The sequence below is a fragment of the Macaca nemestrina genome, chromosome 6 (genome assembly GCF_043159975.1).
Source record: "Macaca nemestrina isolate mMacNem1 chromosome 6, mMacNem.hap1, whole genome shotgun sequence".
Lineage (NCBI taxonomy): Eukaryota > Metazoa > Chordata > Mammalia > Primates > Cercopithecidae > Macaca > Macaca nemestrina.
In genome coordinates, this window is record NC_092130.1 from 17,419,261 (window position 1) to 17,436,573 (window position 17,313).

General features: G+C 37.8%; 1 long non-coding RNA gene across 6 annotated transcripts in view; it reads left to right on the forward strand.

The window, feature by feature from the left end:
* The window catches only part of LOC105480808 (uncharacterized), a 694,030-nt gene that overhangs the window by 285,301 nt on the left and 391,416 nt on the right, over window positions 1-17,313 (forward strand). The window contains exon 7 of one of the 6 annotated variants that reach the window (XR_011624486.1): window positions 2,000-5,823. The exons of the other annotated variants lie outside the window; for them this stretch is intronic. This is a non-coding gene — a long non-coding RNA (uncharacterized lncRNA). Of the gene's footprint in view, window positions 1-1,999; window positions 5,824-17,313 lie in introns of those variants that run through there. 6 annotated transcript variants of the gene reach the window in all.

The window sequence follows — 17,313 nt, forward strand, 5'->3', positions numbered from 1 at the left end:
AGTGAAATGTAGTGAGATCCCTTTACAAGCTCTAAAGAGCCCTAGAGATATAAGGTAAACTTATTGGCCTGTGGTCATGCATCAGAAAGAAGAGCCAAGATTGTGTTTATGTCTTCAGAAAGTTTAGTCATCCGTCTTTGAAGTTTCAGCACCATGAACAGCAGTAGTCTCCTGACTGGTGGCAGAAAGGGACCGAAAACTCAATTAGGGCTGTAGTTATTTTTCAAAGAATAACATTTCTTTATTATCCAGCCAGTTTACTGAAGGATGAGCTAAAATGTAGGAAAGCCTATCAGATTGTTAGGTAGATGATATTGTAGCTTGCTTTAGGATCTTATACCGATAGAGACTTGGTTTGTAGGAAACAGTTTTACTTAGTAGTCAAAGGACCTGCCCTATATCTTATCCAACTCTTTTTCACTCTATAGCAACTTCTACTAATTTTCTGTTTGTTAAAATGTTTGTGGGCTGGGTGCAGTGGCTCACACCTGTAATCCCAACATTTTGGGAGGCCGAGGCGGGTGGATCACAAGGTCAGGAGTTCAAGACCAACATGGCCAAGATGGTGAAAACCCCATCTCTACTAAAAACTACAAAAAAAAAAAAAAATTAGCTGGGTGCGGTGGCAGGTGTCTGTAATCCCAGCTACTCTGGAGGCTGAGGCAGGAGAATTGCTTGAACCCGGGCAGCAGAGGTTGCAGTGAGCCGAGATCGCATCACTGCATTCTAGCCTGGGTGACAGAGTGAGACTCCGTATCAAAAAAATAAATAAATTAATTAAAAAGGTTTGTATAATGTTTAGTAAACGAAAAGTTAAAAAAATTCACTTTACTGACAGCACTTAGGGGGAAAGACTTTTCATGTGGCTGTATTGCTATAAATGAGTTTTCAGCCACATACTAATTTTTACCTCTATTTCTCATATATACAGAATTAACATTTTTAATAAAACTATGTTTCTTAGGCCAATAACAGTTAGTGTCAATTCTTGTTCATTCATTCCACAAATATTTATTTGGCATCACCTCTGTACTGAGTACTCTTCTGTGTTTGGGGGTCAAAAGAGGTAAATATAACTGATAAAATTCCTGCACTCATGTGCAAGTCTAGTGGGAAAGCAGGCATTAAAAAAACCTTTATAAGACAAAAACTGTATGGTTGTGATACCTATGAAGAAGGAAATGTACAAGGTATCATTAGAGTACATAGGGGCTGGGGACGAACACTTGATCAGATTTGATATTGACCAGGAAACACTTATAAGAAGACATGCCTTTATTTCTTGCCTGGATGTCAATATAACCTCAGAAATGGAAATCACACACTAACTCATGTTTTTTTTTTTTCCTCCAAACTATGTCCTTTACGGTGGCTAGCATGATCTTTGCCATGTGTAAAGATGGGAAAATGCAGTTTGAAGGCTATAAAGGTTTTAGTTACCCACTTAGAATAATAAGTTATGTATGTCTGTAAGCCATTGGTCTATAACTGAACAGAGTGTATTGTTGGCTTCAAGCTAGAAGGGTTATGAGTCAAATGTGATTAATGCTATAGCATGGATAGGTACTGTGAGATTACTGAGTAGCTATGTATGTTTCCTATTAGATTAGGTACATATATTCCCTAAAAATATTCATTAAGAAGTTTAGGACTCACGCAGTTATTCACCTTTACATTATATATGGCATATATATATATATTTTTTTGTTTTATTGTGTTTTGTTTTAGATGCATAAATTTGTGATTTCCAGAAAAATTATGTTGCTTTTCATGTCTTCATTATTTTTTATGTTTATATTTATTTCTATAAGTGAGATTTCAAAATGCTGAAATAATTGGCCATCCAACAGTTAAAATCCTATAGTAGTAAAACCATGGAAATCCTGGATAACTGTGACTATTCTTTATGACACAGCTTTTTCTTAAAATTGATATTAACAAAATGCCTTGATTCAGAATTAGCATGAAGTTATACATATCCTTTTCCCCTATCTTTCAGTAACTTAATGGTTTAAATTGATGTCATATTGAAAGACAAAATTTCCACAAGAAGAGACACATTGAATACAGAAAATCTCAAAAATGCCTCTCTCAATCAAGTTCCATCTTGTGATACTTTTGTAAGTTATTTTGAAGCAAAGTCACTATTATTTACATTTATCGTTAAGCTGTTAATTTCCTAAATATTTTGATATGCACAATTAATTTAACTTTCACAATAAGTCCCATAGACAAATACAATAATTAATCCAATAATTGATCATAGGTGGGGTATATGAACCTTTATTCCACAGTAGAACAGTTAATTTGAATGGGACTGGGGTCCAAAACTTTTTACTTCTGACCAGACTCCACACTCTTCATATTAAATTGCAGATCGGAGAACAGCCCAGTTTATGTGGCCCAGAGTTTCACCTAGATATTACATAACAATACTGGATTTTTATTGGAATATTGTCTGGTTGTTTATTCTATTTTGCTAAAGTGCCAAGTATACAAAATTTCCCATAATGCGCTTTAGAATAATATTGCTTGTCACTTTAAACATAGATAAAATTCTCAAAGCCTCCCCTGGATTCCCCCAGATTACCCATGTGTGTTTGGAATTACGTAGGAAAATGCAACTGAAGAGTTTCTCTGCAGTGGGCTTGATGAATGTGTTCCTGAGATGAAGAAATTAGCCAGCTGTCTGAGAAATAAAAAGATTACAAAGTTTTACCAGTTCTTGAATTCATTGACTTTCTCAGTTTGTAATGAGATCTGAGGATGACTTTCAGTGCAATTGAGAAGATCCTTTTTGATCTATCTCAGGGTTTCTCAACCTCAACACTACTAACATTTTGAACACGTAATAATTTGATATGAGGAGGACTGACCTGTGCATTGTAGGATGATTCATGGGATCCCTGGCCTCTACCCATTAGATGCCAATCTCAGCTTCCTATTATGACAAACAATATCTCTAGGTGTTGCCAATGTCTCAAGGAAGTGGGGCAACATAGTTCCCAGTTGAAAACTGCTGATGTAGATGTATACACTTCCCAGAAATGCAAACTTTTTTCTTATTTTATGGAATGCAAACAAATGTCTAGGCTTTTTCTGAATAATGAGTATCTTGATTTTGTTGTGGTTGAAGGGAAATTCCTAAGTGACCGCTGTTCTGTGCTTTCTTTTAGAACCATTAACTACACTGCTCTCTCAAGCCAATTATTATCATATAAAATGTTTTCAAGGCCTGTGTGAGTATTCAAAGGTCATGTCCGTAGTAAAATGGCAAGTCTTTTCATCTGAAAACTCAGTAAATCAAAAACTACTATTCAAGAGGAAGAAACAGCCACAAACTATATATTTTTTTCCTAATAAATCTGCCCTTCCCTACAGTCTCACATTGTGTTGAGGCAGTGATGCCAGTTTGAAAGCCTCATTATTCAAAAGGCTCATTAACTTATTTCTTTGTCTTTCCGTTGGGCCTTGGTTGAAGCTATTCTGTACCACTCCTCCAGGTTTTCTAACTTCAGGTCTCAAAGATCAGGATTTCAGGCATAACTCCTTTTTCTCTCACAGACTCTCACCTTCGTAGGCCTATCAGTTCACTTATTCTGAGAAATCAACTTGGAATATGAAGGAGTGAAACAGATTGACTAAGGTACTCAAAAACATAACTGGTGCCCACTTCTTTACATTGTCATCACTAAACAAGGCATCCGAATAACCTGTTATAGAAGCAAAATTACCTTCAAGGTGACTCCATCCATTTCTGTGTTATAAAGTAGGTGCCAACTTCTCTTTCCAAAAGACAACTTATCTCCTAAGCTAAATGGTGAGGAATTTTTGCTATCAGTTATTCTACCAGACAGTGATGCAATCTCTTTGCAAATGCAATCTGTTTTTCTGATGAATTGCCAAAGTTTAGTGGCCACAGACGGAGGTGAGGACAGGGAAGAAAACCCCACAGGCATAGTTGTCCTTGTTTGAGGATGTCATTAAGAAGTCCATTCTGTTTCATGGCCAGATGCTTCCTTGTTGCCTTTGTAGAAGGCACACTCATTTGTGTTTGGTGGTACAAAGAGCTATTTTTGTTGTTGAGTGCAATTGCCTCCATTTAGAATTACTTAAAATGAGCACATGCACTTTCTGGAAGGCTACTTCACTTTCATTTTATTAAATGATTTATTGGATGGCTCCCAAGATGATTACCTAGAAATGTCAGGTAAAGGTTAATTCAATACCATGGGGCAGAGTGGTGTTAGACTTATGTGGCATGAGGCTGATTAGAGCATTTGCCTTAGGAAAGGAAAGGGAATAATGTAGTGTAACACCATGGGTACCTGGCATTATTTTTCAATTTACCTGTTGATCAAGAAATACATTTCTGGGTGTCATTTCCATCTCAGAAGAAGTGGAAATATTTTTGAAAGAATGGTCACACTTCACTATTTGAAAATATATATTGACATAATTTAGGAATATTTTTTATTTGGTCTGCCTAGCTCTTCTGGATTTCCTTAATTAAAAAAAAAATGAAACTTTACCTTGCTCAAGCAATTGTTATTTCAGGTCTCTCCTTTAGCAGCTGAATGCAATTGCAAACTCCCATGACACCCTTAACAGTTTGTTGTATGTTCTTAGTCTGCTTTCCAGGAAACCATCTTTATATAAGATTATGTCTTCATATAAGATTATGCTATGGAAGAAAGAAGGGACATGATATGGGAGACAAGGGGAAGTGCATTTTGGCAGATATATTATTACATAGAATTTTTGAGGTCTGGAAACTCTGAATTAGACAGTGTGGGCTTGATTACTAGCTTCATGGTCTGTGTACTAAATATATGACATTAGGACAATTCAACTTAAGCTTTAGTTTCCTCATCTGTAACACAGAAAATGCAGAAGACAGTTTGCTTCACACAAACATGCTCAGTCTACACATTTTCTTATTCAAGAAGCATTCATTGAGCACCAGCTGTGTCCCAGGAATGGTTTCAAGCTCTGGAAACAAGAGTGTGCCGAAACAAGCCCATTCTGCTGCCTTCATGGAGCCTGTGAGTTGTGAGCTTGGTTAGAAAAGCAGCTATGAATTAAGTAATCATATAAACCTGTGAAATTTTAACTGTGATCAAATAAAGCAATGCAGTGTTATAACTCAGAATTATATTCAGAGTCTGAGACAACAGGAAACTTCCTTGAGAAAGTGACAGTAGAGCTAGATTCCAAAGATGAATGGAAGTTAACTAAGTACAATGGTCTGAATATTTGTGTCCCCTCAAAATTCATATGTTAAAATCTGTTCACCATTGGGATGGTATTGGTAGGTGGGGAATTTGAGAAGTGATTAGATTATAAGGTGCTCTCATGGTTGGGATTAGTGCTCTGGGAAAGAGGCCTTAGGGAGCTGCCTTACCCCTTCTGCCATGCAAGGACACAGCATGAAGACATCCTCTATGAATGAGAAAGTGGGCCTTCACCAGACATTGAATTTGCTGGGATCTTGATTCTGAATTTCCTTGCTTCCAAAACTGTGAGCAAGCTACCCAGTCTCTGGTGATTTGTTATAGCAATCCAAACAAGCTGAGACACTAAGGGATGGTGGGGAGAGAAAGGGAAGAGTAATCTAGGCAAAAGCCCTGTGTCAACAGAGAGTGTCAGAGAAATGTAGTGAAGGCCAGGGTGGTCGATGCCTCAGGAATGAGAAAGAAGAGTAGTGTGTAGTGCAACTGAAGATGCTAGCAGGAGTTTGAACATGTAGGGCCTTTTAGACCTTATTATGGATTCCTGTTTTTTTTTTAAATTAATATTTTTGAGAAGCCACTGAATAATTTTAAGAAGTGTTGGTGATGGTGACATAAGTATGTTGTATTTTGAACTCTGGTTACAATGTAAAGAAGATGGGTGGATGGGATGGATCCTGCAATAGGCTAACTGAGGGCTGAGGGCACCTTGGGTTAGGGAGACAGTAGAGAGGAGGGGAAGAAGTTAATAGCATTGAGAAGGTAGAATCAATATATATGTATTAGATATAATTATTGTTATTGCTATGGTTCTTATGCCATGTGATCAGACTATTGACATAGAACCAATTGCTTTTCCATGCTTAGTGATATGGTTTGACACTGTGTCCCCACCCAAATCCCATCTCAAATTGTAATCCCCATGTGTTGAGGGAGGGACCTGGTGGGAGGTGACTGGATCATGGGGGAAGACTTTCCCCATGCTGTTCTTGTGATAATGACACGAGATCTGATGGTTTAAAAGTGTGGCACTTTCCCTTCACTCTCTCTCTCGCCTGCCGCCATGTGAGACGTGCTTGCTTCCCTTTTGCCTTCCGGCATGATTGTGTTTCCTGAGGCTTCCTAGCCATGCTTCCTGTTAAGCCTATGGAACTGTAAGTCAATTAAATCTCCTTTACTTATAAATTACCCAGTCTCAGGTCGTTCTTTATAGCAGTGTGAGAACGAACTAATACACTTAGAAAAATTTGATGCCAATATGAAACCCCCTTTTTCAGGTATTTTTTCTTTGATAATCATCATCTTTAAGGGAAAATCTTCACCCAGTAAGCTGAGACCCTCTAGTGGACTCTGAGAGATCCAATAGCAGATCTTAAGTTACACTAAGCACTTTAGTCTCCTTATGGATTCTGGGGTTTCCCACAAGAATGGTGCACTTCTGCTGAGAAGATCCATGGCCAGCTTAACCATCTGTTCTCCTAAACTTGCCATGTTTTAGATCCTGGTTCCCCATTTTTTTGGTGATGAGGTATAGATTTAAAATGTTTCATTTTGTCCTATGTTACTTGGAGGGCAAAAAAAAAAAAAAAAAAAAAAAAAAGTGTTGTACAGAATTGACAATCTGGTGCATAGCAATGACTAAGTCTCTATTCTTGGATACCTGACTCCCTTTAATCCTCATTTGCAGTTCTGACAGTTAGTGTATGGACTTGAACTCACTTCTTTTTCCTGACTCTATTCAAGTTGTTGTACTAGGAAGGTGGGGATAGAAGTATCTACATACTCAAGAATGTTCTGAGGTTAAAACATTACATTTATTTGTGTAAATATTTGCATGCCAAATATTTATTTATTCTACAGATATTTATTAAGCATATATTAAGTGCCTGAAACTGTTTACTAAAGAAAACATATACGAAAACAAAATATATCTGCTCTTTTGGTATTTGTACTCTGATTAGGATGGGATGGAGTGGGGTTGAGAGTGCAATATCTTCCTAAAATTCCCCAGCTGGCCCATACCTTGGCCCTCACATATAAGAGGAATGCGCTCTGGCCTGATCTGGCACATCTCTCACTACTGGCCAAGGAGTCTGAATGGCCACTTGCTCTTCTCTGGAGATCATGATGTAGGCAACTGGCACTTGAATTCCCTGCCCAAACAACTTCAAGCCTATACTTTTAGGGAGTGCACAGGCCTATTTCCTGGGTCCATATGCACAAGACAAAGTATACCACTGTTGTACCCCTTTCTATGTCTGAGGAGTGGCCAGGGGCTTATAGTCTCCCTGGGGTATGAGATGGGCACTGTAGATGGAATATGGTTATATGCACTGGTGTGTCTTACATACAAACATGAGGCCCATTCTTATATGAGACAATGTCAAGGGTGGGAAGAAAAAGGGGTTGGGCTGTGGGTAAGGATTGGTCTCCTTCTCCCATGCTGTTATATTCTGGCATAGAACACCAAGCAGTCAAAAATTCTACATTTGAACTTGGCCTTTCATTACCAACCCATTTGTGTCAAGGCAGTAGATAGATATTTTACTTAGCAGTTTTATCACTTGATTTCTAAACTTCTAAATATTCAAGCATACATTAGTGGGCCTTAAAATCTCAGGAGAAGGTTTATTAGAGAGGTGTTTAATCAACAGATAAACAAATACCTGAAGACAATCATTGTAGACAGTGATAAATGTATGAACGTAATAAGTCAGGGAGATGTGACCATGACCTCTGGAAATAGCAGCTCTGTTAGAATGGTTGCTGAAGGAACTTCTCTTTGAACAAGCAGCAGAGAAATGAGATGAATAAGAAGGCATTCATTAAAAATATCTTACTGCAGGTCATTTCTGGCAAAGGAAAAAACAGATGCAAAGGCTCTAAGGAAGAGAAGCACTTGGTGCATCCAATAGAAATAGAGTGAATAAAAAGAAGGACAGTGCAATTGGAGTATAGTAAACTCAAGTACCTAGTATAACGTGGAGTTAGAGAAGTCAGCAGGAGACAGATCCTTTAGGGCCTTGAAAATCACAGTTTAGAATATGGATTGATTCCAAATGCGGTTTAAAGACAACTGCAACATTTTACACAGCAGAGCAGTGTGATATGATTTATGTTTTTCAGTGATCATTCTGGGCATTCAGTGGCAAATAAATTGTAGAGACATAGTAACAGAAACAGGAAAATCATATAAAAGACTATTGCAGTGGTCCAAGTTAGTGTTGATAGTGGCTTGGATTATGTTGCCGGTACTGTGCGGGACATTTGGTGTAGAAATATTGTGATTAAATGGTGTGAAAATGTGTTAAGAACTATTCTATTGACTCCAGCCAGAGGGACAGAGTGCGATCATGTCTCTAAAAAGAAAATACATAAAATATAGAAAATATTATATTGAGTTCTATGGAAACTTCTAGCAACTAATTACATGTTGAATTCCTTTGGGGACAACTCTGTTTAGCCCATGCCTCAGCAAACTGACTATTCATTCAGTAGTCTTCCTCTTTCAGACAGCACCCCGTCCCCACCTCCACACGTGATACTAACAACATCAGTAAATCAAACCAAATTATTTAAAATGTTATTTGAAGATGAAATATAGTGAGCTGCAGTGGAGGCTCAGACTGAGTTCTGTGGTGGGTCACTTCTTAACAGCTGAAAATGGAAAACTGTTAGAAGGGAACAGGAAAAAGTATGAGGAAATAGCACAAATTTATTCCAGTTTCATGTCAGATGAAATTAAAGCTGAAATGCTTGGCTTATTCATAAAACTGTGGTGTATCATGTAAGGCCTTTACATAATGAATGACTAAGCAGTGTTTTCAGTTTATGCTATTGAATTATTAACATATATAGTAGAGTTTACAAATGCCAGAAAGTTCAGTTTACCCAATAAGTGTTTCCTGAAGGCCCACTGTGTGCAGAATGAACCAGGGAATACAGAGAAAATTCTAGTTCTTGACTTAGAAGTCCTAGAGGACTAGAGGAGGCCACGATTCAGTAAAGGCTTTGATTTTTAAATCTTTCCAGCCTACTTTTTCAATTGTTATAAAGCTCACAGGTTTTTTGTTTGTTTAATTTGCCCACTTTATTTTCCTTAATATTGTCTTCTTTACATTCCAAACTTTCAAAGAAGGAGTCTTTGTGAATTGCAGTATTTTCTTTAACATGGCCCCATTACCATGGATGTCTTTATTATTTAGTGAAATGGTTGTTATCCCCTAAGTCTTTGTCCAGAGGGTAAATTGTTCCTTAGGTTATTTTAATGTTCCAATCCCCATGAAATGTAATTAACCTGCCTCTTGTCTTATCTTTTGTCCAAAGTAGCTAGTTACCATTAAACTAGATCTTGATTTTGTGATTAAATGGCAAAAGCACTTTCTTAGGTAAAAGGAATAATGTCTTCCATGTAGGTGTCATTTAAAAATAATAAAGTACATTTTTTTTTTTGCACTGTGACAGTTCCATTGTGCTTATGGCATCTTTGTTAGAAACTGTAATTCCTCTTATTTTGAAATTATTTTTTCCTTGGCTTTTTTAGACTTGAGTAAAAGTTGTATTTCCATATGGCTTCTATAAAAATACCTTTCTGATGCTCACATTTTCACTAATAATATGAGTGATAATTAAGATACACAACATATGTAACTATGCAGGTAAAGGAATTATCTACATGATTTTATATCATCTTCACAACAACCTATAATGTATGCACAACATACAATTTGCAAAATCTACATTTTTATAAAACTGGCATTGTTTGTTCACTCCCTTTAAAAAAAATCCCCACTATAATGTAAACAATATGAAGTCAAGGATTTTATCTGCCTGTTTCCCTGTTATTCTTCAGTGCTTGCCTGATGCCCGATCCAAAGGTGATATTTAACCTGACTTTCTAACTACATGGCATTCAGAGATAAAGTAGTTTGCCTACAGTAACACAGCTACTATAGAAGTGTCCTGCTCCAAAGACTGTTCTTAGTGAGCTTTATACGTAGTTTCAAGGGGCACGTTCAGAGCCCTGCTGGGATTAGAATTAGGGATTCCTTATGCCATTTGGAATTATCTAATAATGGTGGAGCTAAAGATCTGCTATATTTTATATGATCTAATTTGGAGAATGTTTTATTCTAGATAAATAGCATTAGATTCTTATTAAACAAAAATGACTTGCTGTAAGGCTTTTTCTTCTCATCACAGTAGCATTTTCCCTCATATTCCAATTTAGTCCTCACGGAAGTAACTGAGCCATGAATGTCAACTTCCCCTTTCTGCGATAACCCACATAAAGTTATGTTTTTCACAGGCTGTCTAATTAAAGTCTTCCTATCCTACCATAAATGAGTTTAGAAATAGTAAATTCTCCTTTCTGGGGAAATTATTGATCCTGCCCTCATTGTTCTAATGACAAACATTGGGTGATTTCACATTTCCTGCTGCAGTGAGTTTCAGCTCCTTCTCTGAGCATTCAAGATGCTTACTTTTTTTACACTCTCTTCCAAACATTGAAACCCAGTTATATCATTAGTCCTCATTTCCAGAAAATTCTACTGATATTGAGGGAAAAGAGAGAAAGGAATTAGTTAGGCAGATAGCTAGGACAAGTCCTCGGTAGAATTCCTTTTTTTCCAAACAAAGGAACAGCCTGAAAGATCGGGCTGCAAGCATAGATAAGGAGGCAAGGTCCACCATAAAGATGCTTAACTAGTAAGGGTCACATATACATGGTAGGCTTCAGTGAGCACATTCCTTTCTTTTTCTGGACACACTCAGATATGGGTGTTTGTGCAGGGGAGGGGGAAGGGGGGCTTACTTGAAGCATGCCTAAGAGGAATAGCATAGAACCCAGAACATCTGCAATAGGGAATCCCACCCCCTTAGACATATGCAGTAAGGGAAATTAAACAACATGGAGTAACTTAGGGTGAGTCCACATGTGCACTGAAAGGATAGGGAGGAGCTGTCGGGAATTCATGCCTTATGCAAATGAAATACCTAGTCCTAACCAATTCTTTGTACCTTATGTAAATGAAATATCTCAGCCTACTAGCCTGTTTATAAAATCACTAATATTCAACTTTAGAATGGCAGCCCTCTTTCGGGCCCTCTCTCCATTGCTGAGAGCTTTCTCCTTTTGCTTATTAAACTTTTGCTCCAACCTCACCCTTAGTTTTCTTGGTGGTGAGACAAAAAACTCCAGGTCCTACTTTGGAAAACAGAACTCAAACACTATGGTCATTGGTAAGGCTGCTGCAATATCGTGTAACCTAGGGAGGCTGGAGGGCCCTCTTTAGCCTAGGCTGAGATCATCCACTTCTGTACCTTTGTTTGTGCTGGTGTTATCACCTCAGATAACACCAGCTTACATGAAACTTACATGAAGTATGTAAGTCTGCTTGCATGAAGCCTGCTGTCTCCCAGGGCAGAACAGAAGTAACATCTTCTTTTATAACTTGTGTCTCTCTTATGGCTCTCTCCCATAGACTAGGCCAATGGTATATGCCACATCCCCTCAAGGTGGCAGCCTTCTGTGACAAGGCATGAGTTTGAATCTCTGTGAGTGCCCTAAGCAATACCTACTTCACAGTGAACAGAATGATGCTTACTTAGCAGCAGGGTTCTGCTCCCTTACATCCTTTCTTCCTTTGTTCTTTCTGTGAGACAACCCTCTATTCTGAAGAGTCAGGATGCTGCATATCACTTGAGAAGGATTTAGAATCTTTGGGTTGGAGCATCCATATGGACAACAGAATTTCTCTTTGAATACTGAACACTCTTTTATACTTCCCGAGTAAAGGCGTTCCTCCATGAAAGAGTCAGGGAGGAAGGAAAAAAAAAAAAACAAGTCCCTTAGATATAAACCCTGTGGTTATTTTTATCACGTGTGGTGTGGTGTTGATACAATTCACTATCTTCCCCACATATAGTAACACCAATTCTTTATTTGTCCCATTCAGTAATTTGTTCATTCAGAATCCGTCTTGGATAGGCACCAGAGAATTCCCTTCTTTCTTTGATTGTTCTCCCTTTTCTTCAATTCCTTATCGTTTTGTCCTCTTCTACCTCTTTGAAAGTCCTATTATTCCATACTGGACAGGCACCTCCTGCACTGAGAAGCCTTGTGTGTTTTGGGAAAGCAGTTTAGGTTCTTGATGTGCTTTAGGGTGAAATGTCGGTGGCAAACAAACTTTTATTGGGGTGATAAAAAGTTTTTCACAAGATAACTTTCATGAAGTATCTAGAATGTGAGAACTATGAAAAATACGTGTGCCATGTGAGCAGGACCTTGTTAGCTCATTATGGAATTCCCTGGTCTTAGTAAGTCCTCAAGAGATATTTGTTAAATGTGTGTGTGCCCCTCTGCTCTGTTTTTTTAACCAAATACTTAGTGAGGGGTGAGAACGTGGGGAGATGAAACAAAAACGTCTGGGAGATGCAAAGAAATTCTCTTGCTGCAAATGAAAATGAGAGGAACTGAACTTTTAATGTTTCTTCAGTGTTGCCACCTCTATTAAGGGCCTCATAATAATTCTTCAAATACAGAATAAGGAATTCAACCCATCACAGTGTCATTTTGAAAGGATTTGCATTTTGAGTACAAGGAACTCAAGTCTTGTCTCCTGTTTTGTTTAGGAAAAATTTAATAGCGCAATATAAACAGCACCACAGAGAGACTTACCTTGTGGGCAATTTGAATCTTTCGATCACCACCTTTGGTTACTTTTTCTTTCAAAGAACTTTCAGTCAGCCTTTTTCCTACTTGCAATGAGGTTCATGCATCTTTTATCCTTTGGACTTCTTGAAATCATAGTTGAAACGCTTTGCTAACATAAAACATTTCCATTGTTTTTGGCAGCATATGATTTAGGTTTTTTAATACAGTTTTAGTTTCCTTGGCTGGCTTTGCTTTAAAGCTATTGCTCAAACTACTCTAATGACAAAAAGTATTTTGTAGATAGTATCCCATGATAGAAAGGGGGAACTTTTAAACTATTCTTAGCAAATGTGAAGAGAAGCAGTTTAGCCTTCACTAGTAGAGGCTAAAGTCAACCAATCCATCTATGTTGCCATCTATATCTTCTAAGAGCTTCTGTTAATTTTCCTCATTTACCTACTTCATACTCTTGTGGAAGCTATTAAATTTGAGTTGACTCTATTATTTTTTTCAAGAAGCAATGTCTAATCTCATTCTGTTCTTACGTTCTCTGAAGGATGCCTATCCCATCCTGTGACTTTTGCTGTACTCCGGGCTGAACTTGAGATAACTTCTGTCTATATCTTATCTTCCCTATTATGTTCCAAGCCACTTATTACAGGAAATGCTTCTTTTACATTTTTTATATTTCTCAAAGACATAGATAGGTATTAAGGCCCCATTAAATATTTTTTTTCAGGGCCTAATTTGGATAGCTCAGCACAACAAGGGAGGCTGGGCTAGGAGTTAGAAAATGCAGCATGAGAACTCTTCATCTTAAATGAAGGTATACATTTAGCATTGTTGGTGAACTGATCCTATTGGTCCAGGGAATATGGCTTAAAGAATGATCATTGTGCAAACTCAAAACCTCTCTCTGTCCCAAAGCTAGCATGGGCTGTAAATGTTGCTTAACCTGCTCTTTCTCTAAAGGGCACAAAACCTGTATTGTGTATTGTGTGTGTGCATGTTATGTTGTTTTGGAGAATGGGCAACAGCATGTCCAGGCCAGGAGTGGGACTCACAGCTGGCAATAATCTTTAGCTAACTTTTTCCAAACAGTGAATAATTCTAGACCTCTACTCTAACCCTACATTTGGAATTAAAGCCATGTTCTTATTATAGCCCAGAAGGACTTCCATCTTTCCAGTGCACCAGTGTCTCGAACCAGTTTTCCTCCTATATACAACATCTGAGAAATATTGGCTTTCGTTTTGTCTCCGTGGCACACTCTGGGTCTTCCCATGGGCTGGAGCTCTTATCCAGGACTGCTGCCAAATCCCTAATCCACATTCCATTTGTGATCTATCTGGCTAATTCCTCCATGTCTTTTAGATCTTAGTGCAAAGGTTGTTGCTTCAGGAAGATGTCCTTGCCACCCCAATCTAAATGATATACGTTTGATTGCACAGATTATTCCCATTTACAGCTTCTTCTTTCTTTTACAATCTCACAATTTGTAAAACTGTGATGATTTCTTTTAGATAAACGTGCCTCATTAAATACAAGAAGTGAGGTTTACTGCTATATTGGCAATACTTTGCTTGAGTATTCAGCACATAGTAAATCTCGATAAATATTTTTTTTGTATGAATGAGCTGCCAAGGAAGACTAAGGAAAGAGTGGATCTAAACTATGTAGCCAGAGGAAGGGATTGTTATCTCTTGGTATAAAATGTAAATGATGCAACTGAAAGAAATTTATGCAGCGTTTTCTCTTCTCTATAAACATCAATGTGTCTTTTTACAGAGAATGGGTGGTTCAAGAGTATTTTTAAAATGATAAGTCTGTCTCCAGGTTTCTCAATGATGCTTATTCACTTTGTTTGGTACACTATTTCTACCAGTGGCAGCTCCGTTTTTACTCCCTCTTCACATACGCCATCTTTTAATTTGGTAATTTCCATTTGTCTTTCAGCTCACAGTCCAAACCTGTACCCTCAGAAAGACTTTCTCTGGTTTTATAAATTAAGCTAAACCTTTTGCTATCTACTGTTAAAGCAATCTGTCCATTGCTTTTCATAAAACTTCTCACATTACATTCAGTCAGTATTCAGCAAATGTCCGTGTGCAATAAAATCTTGATTCATCAGGCTTGTGAGATTCCAACACTGCATATTCCAAAGAAAGGACTAGCCCTTGACTGGCTTCGGAGGGATCACATCAAAATGTCCCTTGAAATACACTGCCTGATAAAGTATCTTTGTGTACCTGGGGCCTTGGGCTATGGCGGGTACTTTATGCTCACACTGTGACTTACGGTGGGCCTTGGGCAATGCTAGGTGAGTTTGACTTTGAAAGGGGCTAAAAATCGAGTAACCAAGGTCAGATACATGGGTGTCCCATACCTATGTGATTGACTCCAAACCAAAACCCTTGATAAGAGGATCCAGGCGTGCTTCTCTGGTTGGCAATACTTAATGTATGTTGTCACACATCATTGCTGGGAGAATTAAGTGCTTTTCTATATGACACCCCAGGGAGAGGACAACTGGAAACTTGTGCCAGAACTCTCTTGAACTCTCCTACATGTGCCTTTTTTTCTTTGCTGATATTAATCTGTATCATTTTGCTGCAATAAGTCATAACCATGAATATAACAGCTTTACTGACTTCTGTGAGTACTTCTAGTGAATCACTGAAACTGAGGGTGGTATGGGAACCCTGACAGTACTGGTCTAACATGCGGAGTATCTACTAGGGACAGAAGATACAGTGATGAACAAAGTAGCCTTTTCTCTAAGGGATAGACTTGCTAATAGAGGAGTCAAACTGTAAAAAAGTAAAAAGACAAATACATAGTTACAAGTAAAAGTAAGTCCTACAAGCAAAACAAACAGGATAAAACCACAGAGTGTAGTAAGAGAATCTGTATTTCTTGCCAGACCATCAACTCTATGAGAGGAACTGTGTGCTTTTTATTTACAATTTATCTTCAAAATGTAACAGATTTCTGGCAGAGAATAGATACTCAATGAATACTTGTTGACTTAAATAAAATGAAGTACCTACTTCCTTTCCCACAGCTGTCTTTTTTCTCCCTGAAATTTTCATGAGCAGAGTGAATTGAATTTGGGATGATAAAATGTATAGAGCACACCTAGGTTATATATTAAACTGTGTGTGTGTGTGTCTTTGTGTGTGTGTGTGTGTGTGTGTGTCCCCTCAGAGACAAAAGGTGCAGTTGACTTTTGAAAATAAAAGCCTTCTCTGGTTTGTTGATTTGGGTTTTGAAATTTTTGATGTTACTTCTGACTCATCATAAGTAAGTAACTTCATATTGAAACAATTTATCTGATATAAGAATAAATAGAATACAAAGATAGATGCAAATGCTTAATAACATGAGTATTTGGTAATGTTAAACATGTAAAAGATTTATTGCATTTTGAAGGTGACATAAAGTACCATCAGATTTGCTTTTAAATCCTAATAGCTAAAGTGCACGTATATTAATTTCTATATTTTTAAGCCATTATTAAAAGTTAATTTTGTGGGCCAGGTACGGTGGCTCACACCTGTAATCCAAGCACTCTGGGAGGTAGAGATGGGTGGATCACTTGAGGTCAGGAGTTCAAGACCAGCCTGGCCAACATGGTGAAACCCTGTCTCTAAAAATATAAAAATTAGTCCGGCGTGGTAGCGCATTCTGGTATTCCTAGCTACTTGGGAAACTGAGGCAGGAGAATTGCTTGAATCTGGAAGGTGGATGTTACATTGAGCCAAGATCATGCCATTGCACTCCAGCCTGGGTGACAGAGCTAAACTCCATATCAAAAAAAAAAATTAATTTTGTGAAATCATCATCTTTGTAACTTGTTGAACTATACCACTTACCACTTTTTTATTCCTCTAAGATGTTTGTACAGCACTATGCTCTAGTTACTCCATCTGTGTTTATTGTGCACATTTCAGAGCCCAGGCGAGTATAAATACTGATCATGTGTGTTTATTAATTCTTTTTTGAGGAACTAGACTATACTGTGCTCCTTCAAATATCTTTCTGTGATATTGGGCCAAGTTAGAAGGTGCCAAATAAATGATGTCATGTAGAAATTTAAATATTGTAACAGTAGTAACATATTCTGTTGTTTTGCAGTTAAAATATTATGACTGCATATTCTCTTTGATTGTATTGATCGACCAGAGCTAAATCTTCTCTTCTTTTCAGAGATGCTGCCACTACTTGCAAAGATGTGTGATATAAGCGTTGGTGCTGGTAATGTGTTTTGATGTGTGTGTGTGTGTGTGTGTGTGTGTTGAGCCTTACACACTAAATGCTTTCTTCCATTCCTGTGTGCCAAAGGAAAATGATGATGGGTTTTTGAGTGATCTCTCAGATCTTTTTTATGAGATGTTTGCCAGTGATCAAGGGTGGGTGTAGTGG